This window comes from Balaenoptera borealis (genome assembly GCF_965194805.1).
Source record: "Balaenoptera borealis genome assembly, chromosome: 6".
In the NCBI taxonomy this organism is placed as follows: Eukaryota; Metazoa; Chordata; class Mammalia; order Artiodactyla; family Balaenopteridae; genus Balaenoptera; species Balaenoptera borealis.
This window is the reverse complement of record NC_138863.1, coordinates 80,482,094-80,504,869: the sequence shown is the minus strand read 5'-3', so window position 1 is coordinate 80,504,869 and position 22,776 is coordinate 80,482,094. Positions and strand designations below refer to the sequence as shown.

Genomic DNA, 22,776 nt, shown 5'->3' with positions numbered 1-22,776 from the left:
CTGGTTGAACTTTCCTCTGTTCCCACTCCTCCTCCATCCTCTGCCTCTCCAACTCGCCCATGCAAGGTGACAACGACTCCCTGCCTCTCTCCTTACTCAGACTACTTCTGACATGCCTCCTACTGATGGCCTTTTCTCTTTCAGCTATTTTTTTTTTTCCTTTTTGGGAGTAAATTTTAGTAGTCCAAATTAATTTCTCCTCACTTCTTGGGATTTCCTACCCCCGGTCCTTGATGACTCCAATCTACATGAAACCCTGGAGCTTGGGGGCAGGGATGGGATGTGGAGAACAGACACTATTTGGCTTTGCTGCATTTTCCTCAAAAACTGTGGGGAGGATGCTGGGCTATCAAAGAGGGGGGATGGAATTTTTGTTATTGTTGTTTATGCTCATATTGTGTTTTTAGCAGAAGAAATTTTTTAAATATCTGAAGGTTTCATTTAATGACATGATTTATCAATAGATTTTGAAAAAATTTTAACTTGGGGAACTTTTAAAAGTGGCATAATTGAATGCAGAGGTCAGTGAAAGATGAATTGATCTTATTAGAGGGCAGATTATCCAATAGGGGCTCACCTGGTTTAGAGAAAAGCTATAACTTAAACAGGAAGAGAGGAAAGAAATATAAAAAAGACGACCTTGGGAAAAAAATTCAGCAGGAATAAAACCTGAAAACTTTGCTTGTTCTTATTGTTAAGCTATGGCTCTTACATTTCCAAAGAATGAATGAACCTGAAGCCTGGTACAACTCAATATGACCTTAGAGTCTGTCTTCTAACAACTCTAAGGCCATTTGAAGAACTCGGCCCCCAAATGGATTCGTTAGGCTGCCCTATGGCTTAGAGAAATGAGTTTCCATTTTGCAGACAGCCTTCCCTATTACTAAGCTCTAACTTTGATTCTCAGACACATTCTGTGGTGCATCACCTTCAAATAACCACCCTCAGTGTCAAAGACCTTCCTGTCTCCACTTGTTAAAGTGTTTTCTGAGCACTTTAGGCCTAGAGGCCAATCCAACCCCATCTGCCTCGCATAGTTCAGGGACACAGACATAACTCTGCAAGGCGCTTCTTACTGCAGGCGAGGAAGGACAGGTGGGAATGTTATGCTAATTTTAAATATTACTTATCTGAACCTTTTTATTCCCACAACCACAGAAAACCAGGCCCAAGCCTGGATTTGGATATAGAGTTACTCCAAAGAAGTGTACATTTATATTACTGGATAAGAACATTATTAAAATATTGTAGCCCAGCTGACTCTGATGTTATCATGTAATGGCAGAGATCCTGTTGGCCAGGTACAGGATAATAGCTTATTTTTGGACTAGAAATTGTTGGTACTTCAAAGAACTAATTAGTGAATTACCTCCAAAGCATGGAGAACCCCAGTATTTTGATATATCCCTATGGTATATGTGAAGCTTTCCAGTTGTGGTTCAGAAATTTTATTTTTATAGTAGTATTTTATTTTATAGTAGTAAATTATTATTTTTATAGTAGTATAGTATTTATTATTATAGTATAGTATATTATTATAGTATAGTATAGTATTATTTTTATAGTAGTATAGTATTTTATAGTAGTAAATTCCTTTTTCAAATGTAATTTTAGGTAGAACCTCAACATTTAGAATTAAGGAAATAAGTGCTATTAAGGAAATAAGTGGGCCCAAACTGCTACCTAGCTGTATTAAGTGCCTCTAACCCCATGATATACTCTGAAGGACAATTATATCATCTGGGGGCTCCCTGGAATATAATTTGCAAACGGTCTAGATGAAAACCAGTTTTAATTTGGTGTTCTCAGTTTCCCTGTTTTCTTAAGTTCTCCTGCTAGATCCATATCTTCTTGAATTCACAAGTTGCACTACACTCATAACAGTTGGGTTTCTTTTTGAGATTGGGAGACTCACACTTCTGAATGCCAAGCTTTTAATCTTGACCTTTTGAGTTAAAATCTTTCTAAAGTATATTGCATATTTCCTAGTGTCCTTAAACAGTGTGCTAAATGAATTTTAATCTTTTTTGGCTTGGAATCATAATATTGGAAACTACAATATATACTATTATACTTGACAGTTAATACAATATAGTAGAAAGAGCACGGACTGTGTAGTCCATGGCATACAACCCACTGAACAGCTGTGTCCTTAAGCAAATAATGGAACCTATCTTAGTTACTTAAAAACAAAACTCATATATCAGAATGATACCTAATTTGCAGAGTTGAATGTAAAAGTTGAATAGAATAATGCCTGCCACATAGTAAGTACCAAATCATTTGTAAGGAGGGTATAGGGAGGGGTTGATAAGACTGCTAGCTGTACACCCAAATCCGTACTCCCCATTTAGAGACTGAATTTCCTGGCCCACAGATCTGCCAAATGAGAGGATTTACCATCACCATCATTCCAGGGCCTTCTCTGAGTGGAACTGTGGTGCATTTCTAGCTTGTACCAATACAAAAAGCTGACCCATTTCTGTTGCAAGGGTTTTTCCTCCTCTGTTGGGTTGGGTATTGCAAACCTCTGAGGCCAGCAGTGTAAGGTGAGGGAGAGGCAGTAATACAACAGAGGGAGGTGATACAGAAAAAGGAAAACCTGCTCATCGACTTACTTTTGCTGTCCAGATCTGCACGGGCCCATCTAGCACATGTACCATTTCTATCTAACAATAAACTACTGGGCCACCTGTCTGACCCTGTGACTTGGGGAATCTGATGGAATCATTTAGTCTCAGATTACATAGTCACTCTGCTAGGCTAGGAGCGGCTTTGACAACAGGGAGTAGTTTTATGCCACATGAGGCCCAGCCTTGCGCTAGACTGCTAATCTCTGCTGTGACTCTTCTATGAGGAATGGCATCCAATCACCATGGATACCTCTAGAACCAATATACCTGCTGAATCTTGTAGACCAAGTGACAGGACCAATTGTACTGCAACTAAAAATCAAGTGCCCCAGTTCTTCAATCCCATGCTAAGAGTCTGCTTTTTAGAGTTATTTTTAGGTATCAACTGTCTCAGTGTAAGTTTTTCTGGAAAAACAGAGCCTGAGACAAAGGACTTGCATGCAAGTCATTAACTTTGGGAAGCAATCCCAAGGAACTGAGATCAGCGTCTGGGAAGAATGGAACTGGGAAGTAGGGAAAGCCAGTCTGTGGGTCATTCTCATGCTGCTCACACAGTGGGCGACTGGGGTCCATCTCGGCTTGGGACCTTCTGAGGGCGAACTGCAGTTTTGTCCACCCAAGCGTCAGAGGGGGCTATTTGTCCACTGACTTTGCCCGGTGGGTCAAGTGTGGCCTCCAGAAGTGATAAATCCAGGTTTGCTTTGCATAAGAATGGCCCAGTGAGCTCCTTTTGGTGATCGTGTGCAACACCAGAGAAGCCTGAGGGCAGAGAGGGATCCTTGTGATGCAACCCAGCAAGGGGTTTTCAGGTTACCTCTGCCTGAAGCCAGCGCTGCACCCACTAGAGTAAAAAGGCAGAAAGATGTACCTGAGGCAGGTAAGCTGTTTTCTTTAAACAAAATGGCTGCAGCAGCCATGCTTTTTCAGTAATAATTATAAAGTAATTACTATCGCTTTTGTACTTTGTGTAACTATTACTTTGTTGTTATTAGCTATCATTTCTTACTGCCGTTCATGTGCTTTTCTGTGGCACTGTTTCAAACTCTCACTAACCTGTTTCACTTCTACCATGAGCTTGAAAACCAATTGCTTTGCATGGTTGGTTAGGATTTTGCGTAAATTAAAAGTACATAGGCCCTGAGTGGAAGCCTGAGATAATTTTTTTTAATTTTTAATTTTTACTTTTGGCTGCTTTGGGTCTTCGTTGCTGCGTGCAGGCTTTCTCTAGTTGTGGCAAGCCGGGGCTACTCTTTGTTGCGGTGCGCAGACTTATTGTGGTGGCTTCTCTTGCTGTGGAACATGGGCTGTAGGCGTGCGGGTTCAGTAGTAGCAGCTCGCGGGCTCTAGAACACAGGCTCAGTAGTTGTGGCTCACAGGTTTAGTTGCTCCGCGGCATGTGGGATCTTCCCGGACCAGGGATCTATCCCGTGTCCCTTGCATTGGCAGGCAGATTCTTAACTACTGTGCCACCAGGGAAGTTCCCTGAAATAATTTTTAAAAAGCACATGAGGATGCTAAACTAAACTTACCATGGTAATTATTTCACTATATATGTAAGTCAGACCATTATGCTGTACATCTTAAATTTATACAGTGAGGTATGTCAATTACATCCCAATAAAATGGAAAAAAAATCTAAGAAATTTATAGATGCACATGATGTTATGACTTTTGATATGTCTATTTAGCCTACATAATGGCCCTTTATTTCCTCTTAAATTTCTCATTCTCATGTTCTAGTTGGGTGAAATCGTCAGAGATCCAAATTAGAAGCTAACATGGGCTATTGTTTTGATTTAACATGGGCTGTTATCATGATCACATAGTATAATTTATTATTACTATTATTCTTTTTATTTTGTAATGAGGTAAAAATTTAAAAACTATGTCATATTATAGCATTTGCTAATTATTATAGCTTTATTTTGTTATTCGAGTTATATCCAGTACATATGAAATTTGTACCAAATTAGTACAAATTAGTACCAGTTGATTTTAGTTCAGGTTCATTAAATTAAAAAAAAATAAAGAACTGTTAAGCCATGCATAATAAGATAATATATTATAAACAGAACTCCCAATACAGAGTTCCTGATCTGTGTTCCCAGCAAAGAAAGATATTTATTTTGAAAATGAAGGATTTAAATCAAATATCTGCTTCCTCCAAAATGTTTTACAAAAAAGTAGTAGGGACAAAAATAATAATGGGGGAAAAGAAATAAATTCAACTTCAAATGGCTTTTATCTTTGGTACAGACTCTATTAGTTCAAATTAAGCAAAGATTAAAATGCAAATATTGATTTTGGTGTCAGCTGGATTTCCAGGGTCTTTGAAATGTTTAGAAAACAGTCTGCACATTTCATTTCCTTTTTTTTTATTTGGACAGCACACTGTTGCCAGCATTTCTTTGATTTGCACATCTGGAATCACTAAAACATACAGCTGGGAAGAACTGCCAGTGATATTTTGTTTTCTTGACTAGAATTAGAACCTTGGCCTTACCAAAGGGTAATTACCTGGGCAAGTTAAGGATGAAATCTTGAGTGATGACAAGGTGGAGGCTCAGGTAGTGGCGACCATGGGATTTGGAATTGAATTTGTCACTATACTTCTCGGAATTTTATGAGATGCTGTGGAAGATATCACACTGCCTTTGTCAAACCTCCTGGGTCTCATGTCTGCTCACACACAGAGCAAGTCATGGCCTTCCACCTCTGAGGCTGATCGTAGTCTTATCCACACAGGCAGCAGGTGAGAGAGGAGAGCATGGCGCACTCCCTTGCCAGCCATTCACCCCAAGTGCAAATACAAGACACACAAATCAACAGTGAAGTGCCATAAAGGAATCACCTTATGTCTCCAGCGAAAATAGCAAGAAAGAAGATGGAGACTTTACAAATTCAATGGATTAGAAATAGTCCAGGAGAGCAAAGAGGAAAATAATATGGCAGTGATTTTGTTTTAATATCTACAAGCTTCCCTTAAAAAAAAGAACAGCTCATGTAAAGAAATACTGATGAATATAGGAAGGTCAATTGCTTAAATGGTCTTTCCTTTTATGTCATTTAACAAACACCAGAGTGTAAATTGGTATAAACACTTTGAAAAAATTTTCTAGCAGTGCTTATGAAAGCTAAAATAGGTATGACACAGCAGTTTTTCTCCTGGCAACATACCAAACAGAAATGAGGACCCAGGAGCACATATAAGAGTGTTCATACTAGCTTTATCCATAACAGCCCCAAATGTAAATAATCCAAACATCTACTAGCAGTAGAATGGGTCTATGCATTGTGGTCTAACCTCAGAATGGAATATTCAAAGCAACAAAAAGAACAAAATACTGTTACACGGACTTCCCTGGTGGCGTGGTGGTTAAGAATCCACTTGCCAATGCAGGGGACACAGGTTCGATCCCTGGTCTGGGAAGATCTCACATGCCGCAGAGCAACTAATCCCGTGTGCCACAACTACTGAGCCTGCACGCTAGAGCCCGCGAGCCGCAACTACTGAGCCCATGTGCCACAACTACTGAAGCCCGCACTCCTAGAGCCGCAACAAAGAGTAACCCCTGCTCACTGCAACTAGAGAACAACAACTAGAGAAACTAGAGAAAGCCCGCGCGCAGCAACGAAGAACCAATGCAGCCAAAAAATAAAAATATGAATAAAAATTAAAAAAACAAAACAAAGCAAAAAAAATACTGTTACACACAGGAGCATGGGTGCATCTCATAGACATGATATTAAGTGAAAGAAGTCAGATACAAAACAGTACAATTCTATGATTTCATTTATGTGAAATTCAAAAGTAAGCTAAACTCATCTATTGTGGTTAGAGGTCAGATCAGTGGTCAGCCTGAGGTGGGGATACAGACTGGTAGGGGATATAGGGAGCCTTGTGGGGTGCCTGAAATGTTCTATATCTTGATCTTGGTGTTCATTACCCAGAAGTATACATACATGTGTTAAAATTCTCCAGGCGGTATACATGAGATCTGTGTCCTTTACTGTAAGGTATATCTCAATTAGAAAGAAAAATCATAGGAGTGAATAATACATAATCAAAATGTGAAATTACTATTGAAATCAATGACACATTAAGCCATTATCTTATTTGAAGAAAGTTCCCTATGAGAAGAATTCTTGAATTCATTATATAAACATTTCTGGACCCAAACATCCATGTGAGTGAAGTCATTTAAGTAGTCACCTTGGAGGCCATTATTCAAACTACACTGACATTGCTCTCTAATTGTTGGAGCTCATTTTTTAGAAACTGTCTTCCTAGACTTTGGGATATTATTTTGAATATGCATAAGGGGTCAGATATTTGTCCTTTGAAAGTGTCCCAAGTTTTTACTACATATAAATAATTTGGAACCACTTTGGGCTGTACAGAGGATTTACAGTATGACTAATAACATTTTTGTTGTTCAATAATCAATCGGGTGTGGTTGACTAAAAAATGAGGGCAATTATGTCATCTGGCTCCAGAAATATTCCTAAGGTTGACTCCAAAAAAGATTCCAAAAATGTGCAGACTTTTATTAGCATCAGTGTTAAAAGTTTCATGGCTTACCGAAGCCTCACATGTGTGCACGGTCAGAAGGAACTTGGCTCTTGGAACCCAAACAAGTCCAAATCCAGAAAACAAAGTAACTTCATATTTATTTCAGCAATTCCGACAGGAGTTTACCTTTGTATACCCTTGTTCTCAGGAGGTGTCGCCACCTTAGTTTACTGTAGGGTAGGGAAGTAAGCCTAAGAGCTTCCTCTCTGAATACATCTCATCTCTGTTTTGAAGAGACAGATGCCTGCTCTTGCCTTCAGGAGGGCTGGGGTTTATAGCAGTGATATATAAGTCACTTTACCTACGGTTTTCAAGTCATCGATTTTGTTTAACCATCTAAATATACATTCTTTATTTTCACATCTTTCAAGATTATCTTGTCATTCTCACCCTGCTATTTGAAAAAGCATTGACAGAGCCCGCAGATAAGGTTTCCCATTTTACTACTTCCCTGCAGGGTGATATTGAAAGAGATGTCTGATCTTTCTTGGTCTCAATTTCTGTGTTTGTGAGATAATGATGATATAATGCTACCTTGCCAGATTGCTGCGGAGTGTTTACGGAGCACTCTTGGCTAAAGACCAGGGGAGAGTCCCTTCTCTTTTCTAGGTCCTCCCTTAATTAATTTGCTCATTTTATGAGCATTGAGAGAAAACTTCAAAACTCCGAGATGAAACAAAAAGGATTTTCTACAGGCTCTTTTAGTTTCTGCTCTTGATAATATTAGCTATTATTCACATATTTCTCACTTTGGATTCACAGCCATCCCTCTGTCGGGAGGTTTCTTTCTTTGAATTATATTGAAAAGTTAAAGCAGTAAGGGGCTGACAAAGATGACACAGGTACCTTCTGGTCTCACTTCACTGGGAAGCAGATGGTCCACCTCCCTCTCTTATACCTGAATGATTGATAGTGATGACATCCAATCCCATCTCATTTCTTATATGGGGCCCTGAGGTGAGGACTTCCTGTCTTTTCTAACAGAAATATGACAAAATATCAGCGTGTAACAGTTCTCACAACAGAGCAAGGTATAAATATTTTGATGAATATCTCATGTTTTCACTCTCTCTCCTTTATGTAACTTATATAAAGCATTTCTATTGGAGAATGGATGGATGCAATGCTTTTAAAGTTTTAATACATTTTGATTTGAGGCTGTCTGGTTCATCTACATCATAGCAAAGCTTTAATTTCCTAGGCATAAATTCATTTAGGTCATCAACTCAGAGACTGCCATTTAGGAGGATTATTCCGATTACTAACAGATATTTTCTTTGTTGTTGAGTTTACTTAATTTCCAAATCTATGATCTTTCCTTCTTGCATTAGTTTCTTAAATAGAGTCAGATCAGATTGTTTCATTTTACAAGTTAAAACTATCCATGAACTGAAATGTGTCCCAATTCACCTCAGGTTTCAGAACCAAGGGTGACAATCCTGGCCGTAATAAACATCAAACCAAAATACAATATACCCTTACGAGGTATGCTATTTTCCTTCCAATGAGAGTGCAATAAATTTGGGCTTCCTAGCTTTATAGGCTCTAGTAGGCACTGAGAGAACATCAGTTGGTTTAATTAAAATGCACACGTGTAATTACTAAACCTAATGCTAAGACTGTACAGTCTTGTATTACGTTCAAATCAGTGGTCTGATAGGACAGCAAGTGTCCCTTAAAGTGATGCCAGTTTTTTGTTTGTTTGATTTTTGGTTTTGGTTTTGGTTTTGTTTTTAACAAGAAATGCAGTCAATAGAATTCTAGGACTCCCAGGTTAAACCAGTAAAACAAACCAACTGGAGTCATTGTTGTACACACAGAGACCTGCTGACAGGCAAGGGGTACAAACGTAGCATAATTGGTAGAAATAAAGTAAGTGAACTGGTAACTTCTAAAGGTAGCAACGGGGCAATGTGATTTTTCTAGCAGAACTCACTCCTTGTTGGAGATGGGATGTCGTATATAAGAATACCCTTAAATCTGAAAGTATATTTTTGGTCTCACATATTCATTCTCTAACCATTACTATGTTTCTTCCTGCATGAACCTGCACATTGAAAGCCATGACTCAAGTTGAAGAACATTTCTGCTTGTTTATTGTAAGATTCTTCATGGCTATGGTTATGGTACCCAGTTCTTATCTTCACTTCCCTGAGCAAGGGGGGCTTGTGGGATGGCCCAGTTGCCACATCAGTGGATATCAAAGAGTGAGTGCCTCCTCGTGGGTTCCCTCAATTCTCTCACACTGGGGTGGAGCTGATTCTTTCCACAAGAAGTGGTCAAGATTCCCAATGTTTATTCCAGTTGGATGGCCTCAAGCAATTAGGATATGCTTTAATTACTAAAGAGCCATGTAGATTTATGCAGAAACTTGAAAAGAAACTTAAACTATCTTTCTACTTTGCATGCTTCACATTTCTAGGCCCCCAAAGGGCTCAAAATATTGAGCATTTCTTTCTCTGGTAATAGTCTAAATAACCCAGGTCTGAAGTATAAAAAAAGCAGTTACTCTGAGGTCTTCACCACTCAAAATACCAGTGAATACTACTGAATATCCTGTCATGTTAATAGAAATACTTGGTGTAAAATGAGGTATTGCTGAACATACTCTTTTACCCTGTTTTTATACTATTTTTCTGGTACTGGTTTAGGATGTATATGGACATATTATAACTAGCATTTGTTCCAATCCAGTGATTACCTTCCATAATCAATAAAACAGTCATTCTTTTCCAAGATGAACTGTATTCCTGTACAATCAAGTCTCTACTAACAGATAATGATCAAGCATAGGATTTGTTCTATAGAAACAGATATCAGAAGTCCATGGTTTGTCTCCACGTGCAGCCCTCTCCACGAAGGACTGCAAAACAGACTCAGTCTCCTCCAGACTTCTGCAGAAGAGGTTGAGATATGCTACAAATTGACTTATTTCCCACCAAAGAGAAATTTCTTGCATTCCAGGTTCTAAACAGTGCAGAACAGCAGAAGGCCAGGGTGATTCTAGGGAAGTAATGTTGTAACTTCAGCCTTGGGAAGTAATAGCTTTTATCAGAAGTAATGGGATTATGGGAACTGAATTAGGAAGAGATATACTGAAGGCCTTGTGACTTGGTGTCCCTCTGAGTTGTATTTCTACTGAGACTCAGACATCTAGTAGCTATGGTATTCTAGAAACCCAGCTCAGCTGGACCCCTAAAAACCTTTCAAAAGCCCCATGCCACCACATCTTGTTCAGGGCAGTGACCTGGAGAAGTTGCTCTTGATTTGGGTAATATGGCCGAAAGAGTGTTCACAGTGACTCATATAGAATCCAAAGGTATTTCGTTGATTGGGCCAGCACAAATTCTGATTTCCTTGTAGAAATCTGAAGAAAGGTCCACCCAACCAATAAATATCTATGCTTCTTTAGAGGTAGTTAATTTCCAAAACAAGAACTCTCAGGGAGATTTCCTGAATTAATGACACATCTCCTTTCAGACTTACATTCAATAGAAGACAGAGCTTCAAATGCTCCTGTCTCTGAAGTGCCTCTGATCAGTATACATTCAATAGCCTAAGTTAGTAATATGTTAATCAAGTCTAAGACACCAGTTTAAATCACACCATAATAACATATGCAAAGACTAGCACAGAACCAAGAAGTGTTGGTCCTCTTACTTTGCTCCTACTAAACTCAGAGAGCTGATGTGAGTATTGTTATCAGAATGAGTTAAGTATGTAAATGCATGCCACTGAATATGTCAGTATAAAATTTTAAGATAGTGTTATTCTGCTGTTTTTTTGTCCCACTGAACTAAAAAAATATAAATAATCATTTAGCAGATTTACTTGGACTCTCTCATGCAATTAGTTGTCAGTTCATCAATATTATTCAGCAAAAATTCATTCAGATTATAATCATTACTAATAATCTAATATCTGTACAAAATGTTCTGAATTATTCATCAGTATTTTATGTATTTATAACTTTGAAAACTAGAAGCAATTTAGTTGCCCAACAACAGGGGACTGGTTAAAGAAAATTATGGTGCTATTCAATAATTAAATCATGCTAGAAGATAATATTTAATTATCTAGGAAAATAATCATGATTTATTTTTAGGTAAGAGGAACAGATTCCAAATTCTAGGTAGAGCATATATCTAAAAAACTACACACACACACACACACACACAGAGAGAGAGATAGATAAGAAATTTTTTTAAAGACTTGTAAGAGATATACAAAAATATTAAAAGTATAGAAATTCTGGATTTAAAAGAATGTTCACAGCTGTGCTTTAATATAGTGTGTATATTTCCCACAATGAATATACATTACCTTACATAATAGGAAAAAACAATTATTCAAAAAGAAAATAATCAACATAATGAAAACAGCTAGTCAAACTGGCCATGAGATTGTGTAGGCAAAACACCTGGCTGATTGAATTTTCCAGTTTTCCACCAGTTGTTTTGATTATGTGATCATAGCTTCATTTGTTAGTTTAGAAGCACAGATTTCCAGAAAGTCCAAACAAGGAAGATATAGGCAACCAGAGCAGAGGTTGTTAATTTTTCCATTAGAGCCAACATCTGATTCCCCTGTCTCGTGACTCTCCAGCCCAGGATGAGTTTCTATCTCTGTGTATCAGTTAACTGTGAACAGGGCTGCATCAGTTTTTGTGGTAGAGGTGGCCTGGTGGTCTTGTGAGTGGTGAGTGGTCTCAGGCAGATGTCCAAGAAATCCAGATGTTAAGGTGATCATTGATTGTAAAGATACTGGGGTATTTCGTATCCTTATGACAGAGGAGCCACAACAAAACAACAGTGAAAAGCAAGTGGCTACAGGAAGATAGTCATCTGAAGGGTAAGGTCAAATCATTTTTGCATATCATAGAAGATCAAGACTGAGCCACATACCAGGCGGTTTTTCAATTTCCCCTTACTTAACCCCAACTAAAAATCAAAATTTTCTGAGACATCAGCCCAAAACAGAAAATAAATGGTACTTGTCCTTTTGCCACAGATTCAGTTACCATCCCTAAATCATGTTCAACTTATTTGTTTTGGGTGGATTGTTTCTGTACTATCCTTTTTCCTTTTGAGAAAGTCAGAGAACATATAGGTGTCCTAGTAGGTGCCGATCTCTTTCTTTTTCATTGTCTGCCTTTTTTTCTTTTTTCATTTCACTACCTTATTTTAATTGAAAGAACCTTTGAATACACATTTTCTAAGGGCAGTCACAACACTTTCTACCAAGAAAAGTTGTAGACATTCAATGTAAGTGAGAAATTCTAGAGACCCGTTTTGAAATACCACATCTTAATAGAATATTGCCATATATTTGTTCATCATATTTGCTTGTCATTTTTTGTTGTCTAAAAAAAAACTTATATAAAGTACATGGCCACAGAGACTGAGCTGATCATCTCCAGGTCTCAACAAAACATGGTCACTTGCCTCTCCACCATTACCTGCTTCTTCTGCAGGCATGGTAGGATAGAGGCATATAGAGAAATCATGGGTGGACAGAGATAAAACCCTAACATATGGATGCAGGTCTGGCCTTGGGTGCTTGGGATGGAACCATGCTTTTAAAGCAAGATATTAAGTATGACTTAAGGGACTTTCTGATCAAAACAATGCTCTTCCATTATCTAAAGAGTCAGCAAGGTGTAGACAAAAAAAAAGTTAAAGGATTTCTTTGTTAAAGCTGGGCTTCAGAACTGTATCTGCTAGCTAATTGTCAGCTGCCCCTGGGGAAGTCATTTACCTCCAAGATGCGTGGAGTGGAGACAATGATGTCTTTCTTGCTGTCCTATAACATAGGTAACATGCAGCTACATACCTTGCCCCCTATGCCATCCCTACCCCCAGCATTCTTGATTTCCCCTGTTAAAGTCCATTTTTCCTTTAATCCATAGCACTTTCCAGCTTGTAATATAGTATATAAAGTATTTATTATATTTTTTGTAGTTTCCTCCTACCAGAATATAAGACCCATGAAGACAGTGCTATTGTTAAGTTTGTTCACTGATCTACCACCAACACCCAGAACGGTGCCTACATTATAATAGGTGCTCATTACGTGTTTCTTAAATGCATGAATGAATGCCTTATGTGTACCACATACTCAAATGAGATATTGTATGAGTCTGTAAATGTAAATCATTATTTTTTATTAGACAGCTAACTTCTGAAACGAATTCTATAATGTGACTTCCTTCATTAAGTTTGCCAGAACATACTCGGGAAAGATTTGTATAATTCTCTTCGAAAAATTCTAGGGATCCTAGTTCTGGTCCTGTATATTTCTGTCTTCCCTGAACTGACATCGAGCTCTGAAGATCAAAGCAAACTTCCTGCTTTAAATTGTGTTACACTCTACACCAGTGTCTCTCTAGGACTGGGTACTTACAAAAAATTTAGGAAAGTATTTTCTTTCTTTGAGGCAATCAGGAGATTACTTTTTACGTGTAGTGGGATAATTTGTATTTACTGAGATGTTTGAGATATTAATTTATGTTTTGCTTTTATTGTTGTCAAAGAAAACATATGGGATGAATTTATGGCTTTTTTCTCTATCCTTCTCCTTTTTCCAGTTCTTAAGAAGGAAGCTAGACCTTTGCCCCTCCTTTCTTTCAGGTGTTAGCTCAAAAAGCAATATCTTCTGGTAAACAGTTTTCCCGCTACAAGTTGTGACAGCCTAAGCTTATTATGGAGGATACACCAGACATTGCAGAGGGGTTGGGAGGAGAGGGTTTCCGCTGGGTTGAGGAAAGACTGAGGGGTGGGAATCGCAAATTGTCTAGGGTCTCATTGGGCATTGCGAGGACTTCGGCTCTTACTTGGAGTTAGAAGGGAAGCTATCAGAGGCTTTTGAGCATGAGTGGTGTACCATGACTTTCATTTTAACAGGATTGCTCTGCATCTTTGTTGAGAATAATCTGAAGGAGGCGGGGGTGTAGCAGGGAGAGGAGTTGGAAGCTACATCAACAATCTTGGCAAAAGATAGTGGTGGGTCCAACCAAAATGGAGGCTGTGAGCTTGGGGAGAAGTGGTCAACTCTTGGCAAAACAGGCCTTTAGGTGCTATTTTTTAGGAAGGATTAAGGATGGAAGTGTTTTCACGCATTCAAACCCTCTTTAGCCTGTACCCTTTCAGCATGTATTCCTGGGACTGGTGGAATTTGAGTGTAGTCTGCAGATGTGAACAGAGCAAAGCTAGCTGGCCCACCCAGACATTGAACCTGTGACCCTGATCTCATTAACTTCAGCCCTAATCAATTTAGCTAAATGCGGGCCATGAAACTACAGAAAGCCATGCCCCATCCCCCTGCCCCTTCCATAGAGTCTTATACAGTCTATGTACTGTCTGCCAACCTCATATAAAATCCTTGAAGTTCCTTTGCCTTTGTTGTTGGAACAGTATTAAATGCCTATCCAGTGGATTTAGAAAATAAAGGAAAGTTTACAGAGAGATCTGCCAGTACAAGAGTAAACCCTGTGCACCCTGAACTCACATATCCATTGTCAAAAAGTCAGTACTTTTATATGGCCATTTTGTTAGTCTTTTTTTAATTGAAAATAATGAAAAATTTCTGAATTTGCTCATTTTTCCACATGAGACCGATTCACCTGGGTACACAATGGTGTCTTCTAACAGGCTTACTCGAGGTAAAGAAATACCATATATTACAGCTCAAATGGTAATAAGAGATGGAGATAACCACCTCTTGAATAATAATTTTTAAACCCTTCTTCACCCACGGCACAACATTCCTTCACAGGAGAATAGTCACGTGGGGAACATGCCAATTATAAGGCAACTGGTTTGTTTTTCTAGCAGACTTGCTTCATTAGGAGTCCCCGAATGTGTTACACGGTCGGTTACAAAGTGTGACAATTTATGGTGCATTCTAGGGATTTCAGGAAAGGGAAAGATCTTGCAAATTATTATCTGTGACAGAATTATAATTTTACAAATGATTAATCTCAATCATCCATCTCTTTTTCCTCTTGGGTTAAGCAGGAAAATTATATCCTGCAAAATTAGCTGTCAAAATGTGAGCCTGTGGTTTTGGAGCATTCGTACATCAGGAAAATGAAAAGAAGATCTTTATTAATGAGCTGGATTAAATAAATAAAAAGGTTATTGCAGGAGACATGCTGCTCTGTTGCTACAATATGTCTCATGATTTCCCAGTAGTCAGATAATATTTACCAAATTGAATCACAATTCGATATGACTATTACTTGTTTCCAGGGATATCCTATCACCTAAATATGATATTTTTATCTATGTTCCCCTTTTGGACTGGGTACCAGTGAAAATGCATGCACTTTTCCTTTGTTATTTAATTACAGTGACTCTAGGTAAATATTTTGATCACAGAAGCATTTGGAAAGTATCTCAGAGTGGGGAACACTTCACATATTATCACCACACCAGTGCTGAAGTCAGCTCAGGGAAGAAGAGAGGATTTAAAAAGAGAATTAAAAATCGAGAACCATCTGAACAAATCAAGAAATCTTAAAATCAGCTATTTCACCAGACATTACCTTGCAACTTCAGTACACTTAACTTTATGTCATCATTCTTCTGACATATACCACCCATTTTTTGACTTGTAATTATCTATGTAAATGGGTCATCCTCCCCTAAGCTAGGCTGCAAATTCAGTTCCTGGAATATAGTACATATTCAGTAAATTAAAAAATAAAAGCTGAAAAAGGAAGGGGATACTGAATAAAGCCGATTATTAGATATAACGGTGGCTCATAGGTTGGGCTGTATAGGTACCTAATAACATGATTAACACCAAAACAATTCACATCATGATACATCTTGTAAAGAGTCAGGGACTGTAAGTTTTCCAAGCACACAAAATAAAGCAAAAAGTGGAGCCTTTTGTAAAGGCTAATGATGCTCAGGGCTGCCGTCATATGCAAAGATGTAGCTGCTTGCCTCCTGAGAGAGAATCTGATTGGATGTTTTTTTTGATGGGTGGCACGTTATGTTCAGAGACCGAGACTGTCTTTGCCAATAGTTTATTTAACACAAGTTCATTAAAATGATTTCACAAGCTAATATCATACAGGATAATGACTCAATAAGCCAAGAAATAGATAACATACTCTGAACCCATGATAGATTAATTATCCTATTGTTCCAGGGGAGATGATAGAAATAAAGTCCAAATCCAGTTGAGGTGTACCTTTTCTATGAGTTTCAGCTTTTCGGGGGAGAGGGCTTGGCCAACCAAAAGCTAACATCCAGAGGCAGGGCAAAAGTAAAAGTCCCTTGCTGCCAGAGCACATTGCTGGGGGATAGTGGCGCTGGTGTTGTGGGCAGGCTAGACTGCTCCAAGGGTTATCACCCCAGGGGACCGTTGCATGGCTTGTGACACTGCCTATAAGGAACAGATGTCCCTTCTCTTCCTGAGACTGCTGCATAATTTAACACCACTGCCCACCAAAGAGTCACCTTAGCCATGACAGGAGCAAGTGTTTCAAGATCTTCAGAGAACTCGATCAGCAGAGAGTAGCTTTGTCCTGACTGAAACTCTGGGATATTCCTTGCAAACTCACAGTATTTACAGTCCAAATGTCCCCTTGCCATAGTTGCTTCTCCACGTGTTCTTATCCGTAAGTCCCCAGGAGGGCCCCCCAGCAGCTGAGTTATTAAGTGCTTAACAAGGACAACAAATGAGAGATGCCAACCGTACACAACTCCATTCTTATGTCAAAACAGCTTCTAAAGACAACTTTTTTTTCTTTGTCAAAAACAAGTGGATTAAAACAACATCATTTAAGTCATAAACAAGTGGATTTGAAATCAGATCCAATCAATACACAACATCCGCTCAGCTCATCTTTTCACAAAAGGCACCATCTCAGTTTGCTGGCTAAATGGCTTGGGTCAGGTGTCCCCTCCAGTGCAGTCTGGGACTGGAAGTTGGTAGTCATGTTGGCCAAAGTACCTGTGCCTTAGAATGGTCTTTTTTAGAGAGGCTGTGCATGTGGCAGATTCCTGGTATCTTGTAGAGCATGTCTCAACATCCATCCTGTTTTAAAGTTATTTATATTTATATATATATCTCGTCTTCTCATTTTTTTTTAACATCTTTATTGGAGTATAATTGCTTCACAATGGTGTGTTGGTTTCTGGTTTATAACAAAGTGAATCAGCTATACATATACATATATCCCCATATCTCTTCCCTCTTGCATCTCCCTCCCACCCTCCCTATCCCACCCCTCTAGGTGGCCACAAAGCACCGAGCTGATCTCCCTGTGCCATGCAGCTGCTTCCCACTAGCTATCTATTTTGCATTTGGTAGTGTATATATGTCCATGCCACTCTCTCACTTCGTCCCAGCTTACCCTTCCCCGTCCCCGTGTCCTCAAGTCCATTCTCTACATCTGCGTCTTTATTCCTGTCCTGTCCCTAGGTTCTTCAGAACCATTTTTTTTTTTTTTAGATTCTATATATATGTGCTAGCATACGGGATTTGTTTTTCTCTTTCTGACTTACTTCACTCTGTATGACAGACTCTAGGTCCATCCACCTCACTACAAATAACTCAATTTCATTTCTTTTTATGGCTGAGAAATATTCCATTGTATATATGTGCCACATCTTCTTTATCCATTTGTCTGTCGATGGACACTTAGGTTGCTTCCATGTCCTGGCTATTGTAAATAGTGCTGCAGTGAACATTGTGGTACATGACTCTTTTTGAATTATGGTTTTCTCAGGGTATATGCCCAGTAGTGGGATTGCTGGGTCGTATGGTAGTTCTATTTTTAGTTTATTAAGAAACCTCCATTCTGTTCTCCATAGTGGCTGCATCAATTTACATTCCCACCAACAGTGCAAGAGGGTTCCCTTTTCTCCACACCCTCTCCAGCATTTGTTGTTTGTAGATTTTTTGATGATGGCCATTCTGACTGGTGTGAGGTGATACCTCATTGTAGTTCTGATTTGCATTTCTCTAATGATCAGTGATGTTGAGCATTCTTTCATGTGTTTGTTAGCAACCTGTATAACTTCTTTGAAGAAATGGTCTATTTAGGTTTTCTGCCCATTTTTGGATTGGGTTGTTTGTTTTTTGTCTTCTCATTTTTGAGCTCCTGGGTCGCTGATGCACTTCTATGTGACCAGTACTATTTAGCAACATGCTTGGAATACTTTCTTTGTCCAATGCACGTTTGTTGCATTGATACAATATTTATATTCCTCTCCCTTTCTTTTCTGCCTTTTTACCTTTCTTCCCTTCCTCTCTCTTTCCCTTCTTTCCTCCCTTCCCTTCCTCTGTTCTTTCCATTTTTCTTTCCTTCCACTACATATAAGGACCTACTATATCAGAGACTATGCATAGTAATATCAAAATTCAAAAGATACACTTACTACTGTCAAGATGCTCACACTGTAGTGGGGAAAAGAAATCTGTAGTAGGATGTCATGTTAAAAATAGCATGTTTGTTCTCCTGATAGTTTGTTCTTCCTCTATCTCATATGGCTTACTAATTCCTTATTACTTCATTGCCTTGGGGATTTTTCTAGGGCAGGACACAGAAGAAGCAGATGTCAGTGTTTCTTCTTGCCTTTTATAAATGCCTGAACCTGTCAAAGAGATGTTGTATGTGTCCCAGGGGGAAAATTGGGAGAGGGTGTTCCTCTGAGAAAACACTAGAAAGGAAGAAGAAGGTCTCCTACAGCTGGGAGGAAGTGTGTGCTTGGGGTCGGAGGCTCCAAGGAGAAGTGGCGATCTGATCTTGCCCCCTCCTTGGCAGCACGCCAGGGAGATGGGGGAATCTCAGAGCAGACAGTTCAGTGCTGCAGCCACGTAAGGCTCCCAGCTTCCCCACAGCGTAAGAGTAACAGAGTCCTTCTACCTGCTGCAGTCCTTTGGACTGGGGCCTTAAGCAGGGCGAGAGTAATCAGTGTTCAGAGAACCTGTCTGATCGCTTCTGAGAGATGCCAGGTGCTGGAACCTCCACACAGTAATGGGCAAGGAGCATTTTCCACTGAGGAGTGAGATACGACTTTACACTGGCTGGGTGAGAAGGGGCTTTGGTAAATTTAAAGCAAAGGGAAAAAATGCTATTTATTTCTTATAAGGATAAGTTTGTGAAACCCATTATACATGCAAACATATGGCTATGATATAGTAAACTAATTTCTAATGGCAACAGTTATGACATACTCTGAGACCAATGAAGGAGGTGTGATCACATCTAACTTAGGAAAATGTTTGCTTCAAGTGACTGTCAGCATGAACTTACAGAGTGTGTCTCGGACTTTAGGCATAAAACTAAAGCCACAGACTAGAAAAAAATAAACTCTAGGCCTACATGCTATGGGGTGACAGCTTGACGCGTCATCATCATCGAGTCACATCAGCCAGGTGCCAGCTGCCCCTTGAAACTTAATTCAGAAGGCAGTGCTCAGTTCCTCACTGCTCTCCCAAGTAATTTTACTGTTCTGCTAATTCATTTAACCTCTTGCAATCTCATTCAGTTTCCTCTTTTGCGAAATGAAGAAACTTTTTAGAGAAACTTGGGGTATGTTGGACTAGCCTGTAGAAAACTACTTATAATCTATAAAACACCTTGTAAAAGTTACACGTTATAAGTAGTTCTACGAGTATAAACAATTTAAAGTTTGTCAGTATTTGCTCCAACAAAGTATTTCGGTTCTGTTCTAAAATCTCAAACAGGGAAAAGACTATTTATTTTAAGCATCAAAAAGCATTCTTTGTTTAGTGCTACCTTATTTACACATATATTTATCAATAAATATATGAGGCCAGGCCCTTTGTTAGGTGTCGTAGGGAAGCAAAATTTGCTGTACCAAACGTGACTCTTTTGCATGTGAGGAAGAAACGAAAGACTCAGGAAGTTTTTCTTTTCACCTCCCTCTTAACTACCTAGAAGAATTCAGATAGGGGGCTAATCCAGGAAAGAGAACTATCACCAGAAATATCTATAGTATAATATGAACTTGAGGTGGTAGACAGGGAGGAACCTATCAAAGTCTGTTTGCTAAAATTCCTCTCTATGTCCCATTCTTTCTACATGGCCCAGCAAATATTTCTTTACCAAAAATTTGCTCTTTTTTCATCTTGCTGTGAATTGCCTTCCTTCCCTTTGAAGTCCCAGACCCCTGCCCCCTTCTCCTTAGCCCAAAATGACACGTACACCTCACTTTGCCTGACTGTCTTTGGAACCTCCCATGTTGATGCAGATTCCCCATATGCATGTAATTAAATTTGTTTTCTTTTTTTTTTCATCCTGTTAATCTGTCTCATGTCAGTTTAATTAGTAGGCCATCCAGAAGAACCTAGAAGGGTAGAGGAAAATACTTTTCTTTGCCAACAGTGTTTTGTGTACAGTGGTGAATATTAGACAAGATGCTTGCCCAAAAGAGATTAAGGTCTAGTAGGAGAGGCTAGTGTTACACAAGTTTGCCAAATTGTGGGAAATGCCACCAAGATCAAGAACAGAGTGTTTTAAGAGAAAGTAAGAGGAGTGAACTATACAAGAGTGAGCCTAGGAAACACTTTATGAGAAAGTGAGGGATGAGTCCTGAATGATGAATAGGAGCCAGGCAATGAGAGAGAGAAAGATAGATCGAGGGTGGGCGGGGGAGCTTTCCTGGTAACGGCATAACATGGGTAAACATCACTGAGGCAAGAACATTCTTGGTGCCCTAAAATAACAGAGAAATAGTGCACACATTGGTTTTTTTGTTGTTGCTTTTTGGGGGGTTTTTGGTGCACACATTGTTTTTAAATGCCTCTTTTACTGAGTCATTTTTATGAGCATTAACATTTTAAGAAACTTCCTGGTGGTATTCAAAACATGGCTGCATTGAAGTTTTCAAAAATAGCAAGGGACATGCAAAATAAAGGGGAAGGGAGGTACATATTCTATATGGATTAATTCTAAAATTTTGTATATGCAGTACATATGAAACTTAATGTTACATTATAGTTTGCATGGAAATTAAGCTGATTTTAGTAACTTTTATCTCCCTCTGGTAACATTTAATGTAGTTTTTACTGCCGATAAACATACAACTGTCTATATTTCTTTTACTTTCTCATAAAAAACAAAGCATTGATATTGTTTACAAGACCTATTTTCCACAGTTGATTAGCTCACTAGGCTTAATAATTCACATGTTGGACTGTAACTTATAACTTAGTGTCTCCATTGTCCCAATGAATGAAATGTCATTGATTCTCACTACATTACAATGAATGATAGTAAAATCAAAATTTACATTATGTACTGTTTGTGATTCAGAATTATTTCTGATCTAATTAGACAGACGTCATCTCCAAAGCAATATAGACTCAAACACAAACTTGTTATCAGTTGACACAAAGCCTTTTTCCAAAGTGATTAGATGCAGCCAAGCAGAATCAGCTCTCCCGTGCATAAAGTATCATACGTTTTATTACCTTCATTAATGTTTCTAACCATCACCATGAAACGCTGCTCCACCACCGGTCTCTTCCTATTTGTGCAGCCTTCTGAATTCATACTTACAGGCAGTTTCTTTTATGGAATTTTGCTCAAAATTTCTTTCCACTCAGCTTCGATTACAATTATTGAAGTCATGCTATAAAAGATATCCCTAGGGCTCGTTGCAATTGTTGTATGGGTTAACTCTATTTTCCATACTGGAGAAATTTGAGTGCCAGAATAATGTAGTATTAGATTATAACCCAAAGTATAAAATGTATATATAAAATATAATGTATATATATATCAATGCTGATATAAATAAATTATTGAATAAATAAAAACATAAGTGGTGAAAAAAGGACAAATCTTCATTAGAAAAGAATCTCAAAGATTATTTCAACAGAACAAAATGAAACAAAAGCTCCAGGAGGGTGAAGCTTAACTCTCCTCCCCTTAAATTTGGACTGGACTTACCTGCTTCCTAAGAAGACAGTAATTAAAAGGGAACAATAAAATAAATAAATAAATAAAAGGGAACAATAGTAACTTTTTTTTTTAAACAACTTTATTGAAGTATAATTGCTTTACAATGGTGTGTTAGTTTCTGCTTTATAACAAAGTGAATCAGCTATACATATACATATATCCCCATATCTCCTCCCTCTTGCGTCTCCCTCCCACCCTCTCTATCCCACCCCTCTAGGTTGTCACAAAGCACCGAGCTGATCTCCCTGTGCTATGCGGCTGCTTCCCACTAGCTACCTATTTTACATTTGGTAGTGTATATATGTCAATGCTACTCTCTCACTTTGTCCCAGCTTACCCTTCCCCCTCCCCATGTCCTCAAGTCCATTCTCTACAGGCATCTTTCCACTGTGGAATTCTTCCCCAAACCCATGATCCTGGTCTAATCATGGGAAGAACCACGAGAGAAAGCCAATTTAAGGGGCATTCTACCAAATGAATGGATTTCAAAAGACCAGTATTATCCAGACTGTCAAAGTCATGAAAAATAAGGAAGGACTGAGAAGCTCCCAGACCAGAGGAGACAGACATGACAATGAAATGTGAGGGGGTGTCCGGGGTGCGATCTTGGAAGAGAAAAA

The 22,776-nt window shown here is 38.8% G+C and overlaps 1 protein-coding gene across 1 annotated transcript in view; it reads left to right on the top strand.

Annotated features, from left to right (window-relative positions):
- The window catches only part of LOC309631148 (uncharacterized protein), a 595,395-nt gene that overhangs the window by 414,066 nt on the left and 158,553 nt on the right, over positions 1-22,776 (top strand). The gene's annotated exons all lie outside the window — the stretch shown is intronic.